Source organism: Battus philenor, unplaced genomic scaffold (genome assembly GCF_028537555.1).
Source record: "Battus philenor isolate CCGP_79_NKW_IND1 unplaced genomic scaffold, ilBatPhil1.0.hap1 SCAF_36, whole genome shotgun sequence".
NCBI lineage: Eukaryota > Metazoa > Arthropoda > Insecta > Lepidoptera > Papilionidae > Battus > Battus philenor.
Window position 1 is genome coordinate 87,501 of NW_027181700.1, and position 5,000 is coordinate 92,500.

General features: G+C 51.7%; 3 non-coding genes across 3 annotated transcripts in view; all 3 read left to right on the forward strand.

Annotated features, from left to right (window-relative positions):
* Positions 1-904: 904 nt before the first annotated feature.
* Positions 905-2,808, forward strand: LOC137927654 (small subunit ribosomal RNA). Its single transcript, XR_011107803.1, has one exon. It is a non-coding gene; the product is annotated as a small subunit ribosomal RNA (ribosomal RNA).
* Positions 2,809-3,615: 807 nt separating this feature from the next.
* LOC137927684 (5.8S ribosomal RNA) lies at positions 3,616-3,772 on the forward strand. The gene has a single exon (XR_011107830.1). It is a non-coding gene; the product is annotated as a 5.8S ribosomal RNA (ribosomal RNA).
* Positions 3,773-4,946: 1,174 nt separating this feature from the next.
* LOC137927716 (large subunit ribosomal RNA) overlaps positions 4,947-5,000 on the forward strand; it is a 4,033-nt gene continuing 3,979 nt past the window's right edge. Inside the window, exon 1 of the ribosomal RNA XR_011107859.1 lies at positions 4,947-5,000. This exon is cut by the window's right edge and continues 3,979 nt beyond it. This is a non-coding gene — a ribosomal RNA (large subunit ribosomal RNA).

The window sequence follows — 5,000 nt, forward strand, 5'->3', positions numbered from 1 at the left end:
TTGTGGAGTGTGGAGTGTGTTTTTTTGGTTGGTGGGGTGTGTGTGGGTGGTGGTGTTAGTTTGTTTGCGGAGATTGCGTTTTTTTTAGATTTAGTTTTTTTTTTTTTTTTTTATAAAAAAAAAAAAAATTTAAAAATTATTCTTAGAAAACGCGCGCGAATCGAACAAAACTAATAACACCGATACACAAACAACGCGCGCCACCAACGAGAACGCCCGAAACTGAAACTTCTATAACCGACAAACGCACGAACGACACAGCGGCGGCGGGGAGGAGGGAAGAAAAAGGGGATCATCTCCCCACAACAACACACCGTAAACTGTGTCGGACGACGTCTCCGTTATGTAAGAGCGGAAGGCGTAAGAGAACGTCTCGTTTAATTAACGCGAACGGCGTTGGGCTCCCGAGTCGACTTCGGGGCGGCCCTTAACGCATCGCATCAACGAGCTCGTCGCGCGCTAGTCGCGCGACGGTCGATCATGATATATAAATCAAGGATTTCGGATCTCTCTAAAACCGGGCTGGAAATCGGTCATTGTTCGTTTTGCGAAACGATATTTTATAAAAGTGAAGATTTGTATGTGTCTCGTCAAAGAACGTTCCGATGAATCGGACGCGATGCCGCGTCCAAAGTAAATCTGGACGAACGCGAGGCGAGTGTTGAGATATACATTTTCCTCCGTGAACAGATAGAAAAACGAATTCATTTTGTTGTTGCGGTGTGGTGTTGTGTGTGTATTGTAATAAATACGCACGCACGCACGCACGCAAAAAGCTACCTAGGCACCGGCGCGTCACGGCGTTTCGAACGTCCGACGCGTCGCTTGTCACACGTCTATCATATCATCATCACCCTCATATCTCTCGTATGTGCGGTGTTGGTGTGTGTTAGCTCTAGCTAGCTCCCTGGTTGATCCTGCCAGTAGTTATATGCTTGTCTCAAAGATTAAGCCATGCATGTCTCAGTGCAAGCCGTATTAAGGCGATACCGCGAATGGCTCAATATATCAGTTTTGGTTCCTTAGATCTTACCTCGGTTACTTGGATAACTGTGGTAATTCTAGAGCTAATACATGCAATCAGAACTCTGACCAGTGATGGGATGAGTGCTTTTATTAGATCAAAACCAATCGACGGAGGGCCTCGCGTCCGAAGTCGTTAATTTTGATGAATCTGGATAACTTTTGCCGATCGCATGGTCCAGCACCGGCGACGCATCTTTCAAATGTCTGCCTTATCAACTTTCGATGGTAGTTTCTGCGACTACCATGGTTGTCACGGGTAACGGGGAATCAGGGTTCGATTCCGGAGAGGGAGCCTGAGAAACGGCTACCACATCCAAGGAAGGCAGCAGGCGCGCAAATTACCCACTCCCGGCACGGGGAGGTAGTGACGAAAAATAACGATACGGGACTCTTACGAGGCCTCGTAATCGGAATGAGTACACTTTAAATATTTTAACGAGGAACAATTGGAGGGCAAGTCTGGTGCCAGCAGCCGCGGTAACTCCAGCTCCAATAGCGTATACTAAAATTGTTGCGGTTAAAAAGCTCGTAGTTGCATTTGTGCGCCGCGCTGTCGGTGCACCGCATCCGCGGTGATACTGACACGTCTGCGGAGCATATCGTCGGTGAGCCGTCGGTAAAACGGCGGTTCAATATCAAAATCCTATCGCGGTGCTCTTCGGTGAGTGTCGAGATGGGCCGACAATTTTACTTTGAACAAATTAGAGTGCTCAAAGCGGGCTCAAAATGCTGCTTGAATATTTCGTGCATGGAATAATAGAATATGATCTCGGTTCTATTTTGTTGGTTTTCAGAACTCCGAGGTAATGATTAATAGGGATAACTGGGGGCATTCGTATTGCGACGTTAGAGGTGAAATTCTTGGATCGTCGCAAGACGAACATCAGCGAAAGCATTTGCCAAAGGTGTTTTCATCAATCAAGAACGAAAGTTAGAGGTTCGAAGGCGATTAGATACCGCCCTAGTTCTAACCGTAAATATGTCATCTAGCGATCCGCCGACGTTACTACGATGGCTCGGCGGGCAGCTTCCGGGAAACCAAAGATTTTGGACTCCGGGGGGAGTATGGTTGCAAAGCTGAAACTTAAAGGAATTGACGGAAGGGCACCACCAGGAGTGGAGCCTGCGGCTTAATTTGACTCAACACGGGAAATCTCACCAGGCCCGGACACCGGAAGGATTGACAGATTAACAGCTCTTTCTTGATTCGGTGGGTGGTGGTGCATGGCCGTTCTTAGTTGGTGGAGCGATTTGTCTGGTTAATTCCGGTAACGAACGAGACTCTAGCCTGCTAAATAGGCGTCGTCATTTAGGTGTGCGCCGCTCCGGTGGCGCAACTCACTGGCGACGTATTAAAATTCTTCTTAGAGGGACCGGCGGCTTCGAGCCGCACGAGATTGAGCAATAACAGGTCTGTGATGCCCTTAGATGTCCTGGGCCGCACGCGCGCTACACTGAAGGAATCAGCATGTTCTCCCTGGCCTAGAGGCCCGGGCAACCCGTTGAAACTCCTTCGTGCTGGGGATTGGGGTTTGCAATTATCCCCCATAAACGAGGAATTCCTAGTAAGCGCGAGTCATAAGCTCGCGTTGATTACGTCCCTGCCCTTTGTACACACCGCCCGTCGCTACTACCGATTGAATGATTTAGTGAGGTCTTCGGACCGACACGCGGTGGCTTCACGGCCGTCGGCGTTGCTGGGAAGTTGACCAAACTTGATCATTTAGAGGAAGTAAAAGTCGTAACAAGGTTTCCGTAGGGGAACCTGCGGAAGGATCATTAACGTGTGTGTATGTGTGCGAGACGCGTGATATGTTCACGAACGTTGTTGCGCCGCTGTTGCTGTTGTTGCTGTTGCGACGACGACGACGACGACGACGACGACTTCGTACATACCGTGTTTACACATATATATATATGTAATACATCCATAATGATATATATATACGACATATATACATATATATGTACGTACGCGCGCGCTGCTGTTCGTATCTAATGCGGACGAGCGCGCGCGCGTGTGCGTGCGTGTGTGTGTGCGTGTTTGTATATATGTATAAAAAATAAAATGTGAAATAATTGTCTCTAGCGTCTATTACGCCTAACGGCGCAGCGGCGACGGCGCCGTGGCGGTGGCCGGTGGCGGTGGTGGCATTCGTCGAAAGTGCTACCGCCGCCGCTGCCTCCGCCGCCGTCGAAGCGGCCGGGTGGCGGAAAAACGCCGAGAGACGAGCGCCGACCGGGGCATACCAAACGGAGCGTTCGAAGCGGTGAAAATCCCCACTGCCTAGCTCAGGCCCTTTATTGTCGGTTGGCGCTATACAAAACGAAATTTAAGCGGTTAGAAAGATGACAATGTCGTGCGTCACGCCAGCTCGTTGGGGGGTGCGCGGGTCGTCGTCGTTCATCATTCTAAAGGATTCGCGTCGGGGCGTTAAGCTTTTTCGGTGCCGTTTCTTTATGAACGCCTCGGCGCACATGAATTCGACCAACTTTCGACGTTAATACATAAAAACGGACAATCAAGTGGCCGACGGCGAGAGCCGTAGGCCGCTACCGTAAGTAATAACAACATTAAGAAAAAACCATTACCCTGGACGGTGGATCACTTGGCTCGCGGGTCGATGAAGAACGCAGTTAACTGCGCGTCATAGTGTGAACTGCAGGACACATTTGAACATCGACATTTCGAACGCACATTGCGGTCCGTGGAGAAATATCCAGGACCACTCCTGTCTGAGGGCCGGCTGTTAAAATATAAAAACCACACTGTTCGGTGTAGAACGCGCGCTACGTGCGCTCGCGCCGGTCGATGCGCGCGGCGGTGACGCGCGACGCGGCGGCGGCGGGTTGGTGGGGGGTGATGAACGAGCTCGCGGACGGTGCGATGGGACGATCTCTAATAAGAGTCTCTCGTCCGCGCCGCCGCGGCTCTCACTCTCTCTCTCTCACTATCCGCCGTCGCTGTCGTCGCGCTGCCGCTGCCGCACTACCGCGCGCGGGCGAGCGGGCGCGCGCTCTTTCGAACAATTGACGGTTTCCGTTGAACGTTCTTCGCGACGGACGACGGACGGCGGGGTGCTGCACCCCTCACGTCCGCGTACGCGCGGAGCGCGTTTACGGTCCGTTTAAATATATCGAATTGTATTGAATATGAAACGAGTGTGAAAAGATTACACGCATCGCTAAGACGCGAGTCTTCGTAGTGCGGTCTTCGTCCGAGCTCATCGGTTCGTGTATACGATATAATAAAATATATCGGAAGCACAGACGACGCGTCTCCGACGGATGCGACCGGCAGGCGGTGAATGTTTTCTTGCGCGGCAAGCGTAACGCACACACAAACATATGTAAGTAAACATTACGTGATGTTCATGTGCGCGCGCGCCTAGCCCGATGCGAGAGAGTTCACCGCTCGTCGTCGCTACGCATCCGTATTATGTCGGTGATACGCGTCGTCGTTCCAGTGCGAACGTTATATTATCGTATCGATACGGACCGATACCGAAAGGGCCGGACGATCGATCGCTAACGAAAAGTACTCGCGCTCGCGTATGCGTGTCGAGATTTTCGTTTACGCTCGTATCATCATAATCATCATCATCGTCATCGTCGTCGTTCATCGCGCAACGCGTGTTGTGTGTGCAGCGTTGCGTTGTGCGTGCGCGCGTCTAGAGACCTCTAAGGACTCGCGACGCGCGCGCCTCGCGCACGCGCACTCGCTCTGCGACGCGCGATGATCGCGACGGTGGGGGTGGTGTACGGTAGGCGGACTCGACGTCCGAAGGGCGTCCCGCGACGACGACCGGCCGCCGTGCGCGCTTGCTTGCTTGCGCGCGCGGTCCGTCGGTTCGTCGTCGTCAAAAATATAATAAGGGACGTCGCGTACGGATATCGCGTCTGCCTCGAATTTTTATCGTTGGCCTCAGATCAGGGAGGATCACCCGCCGAATTTAAGCATATTAGTAAGCGGA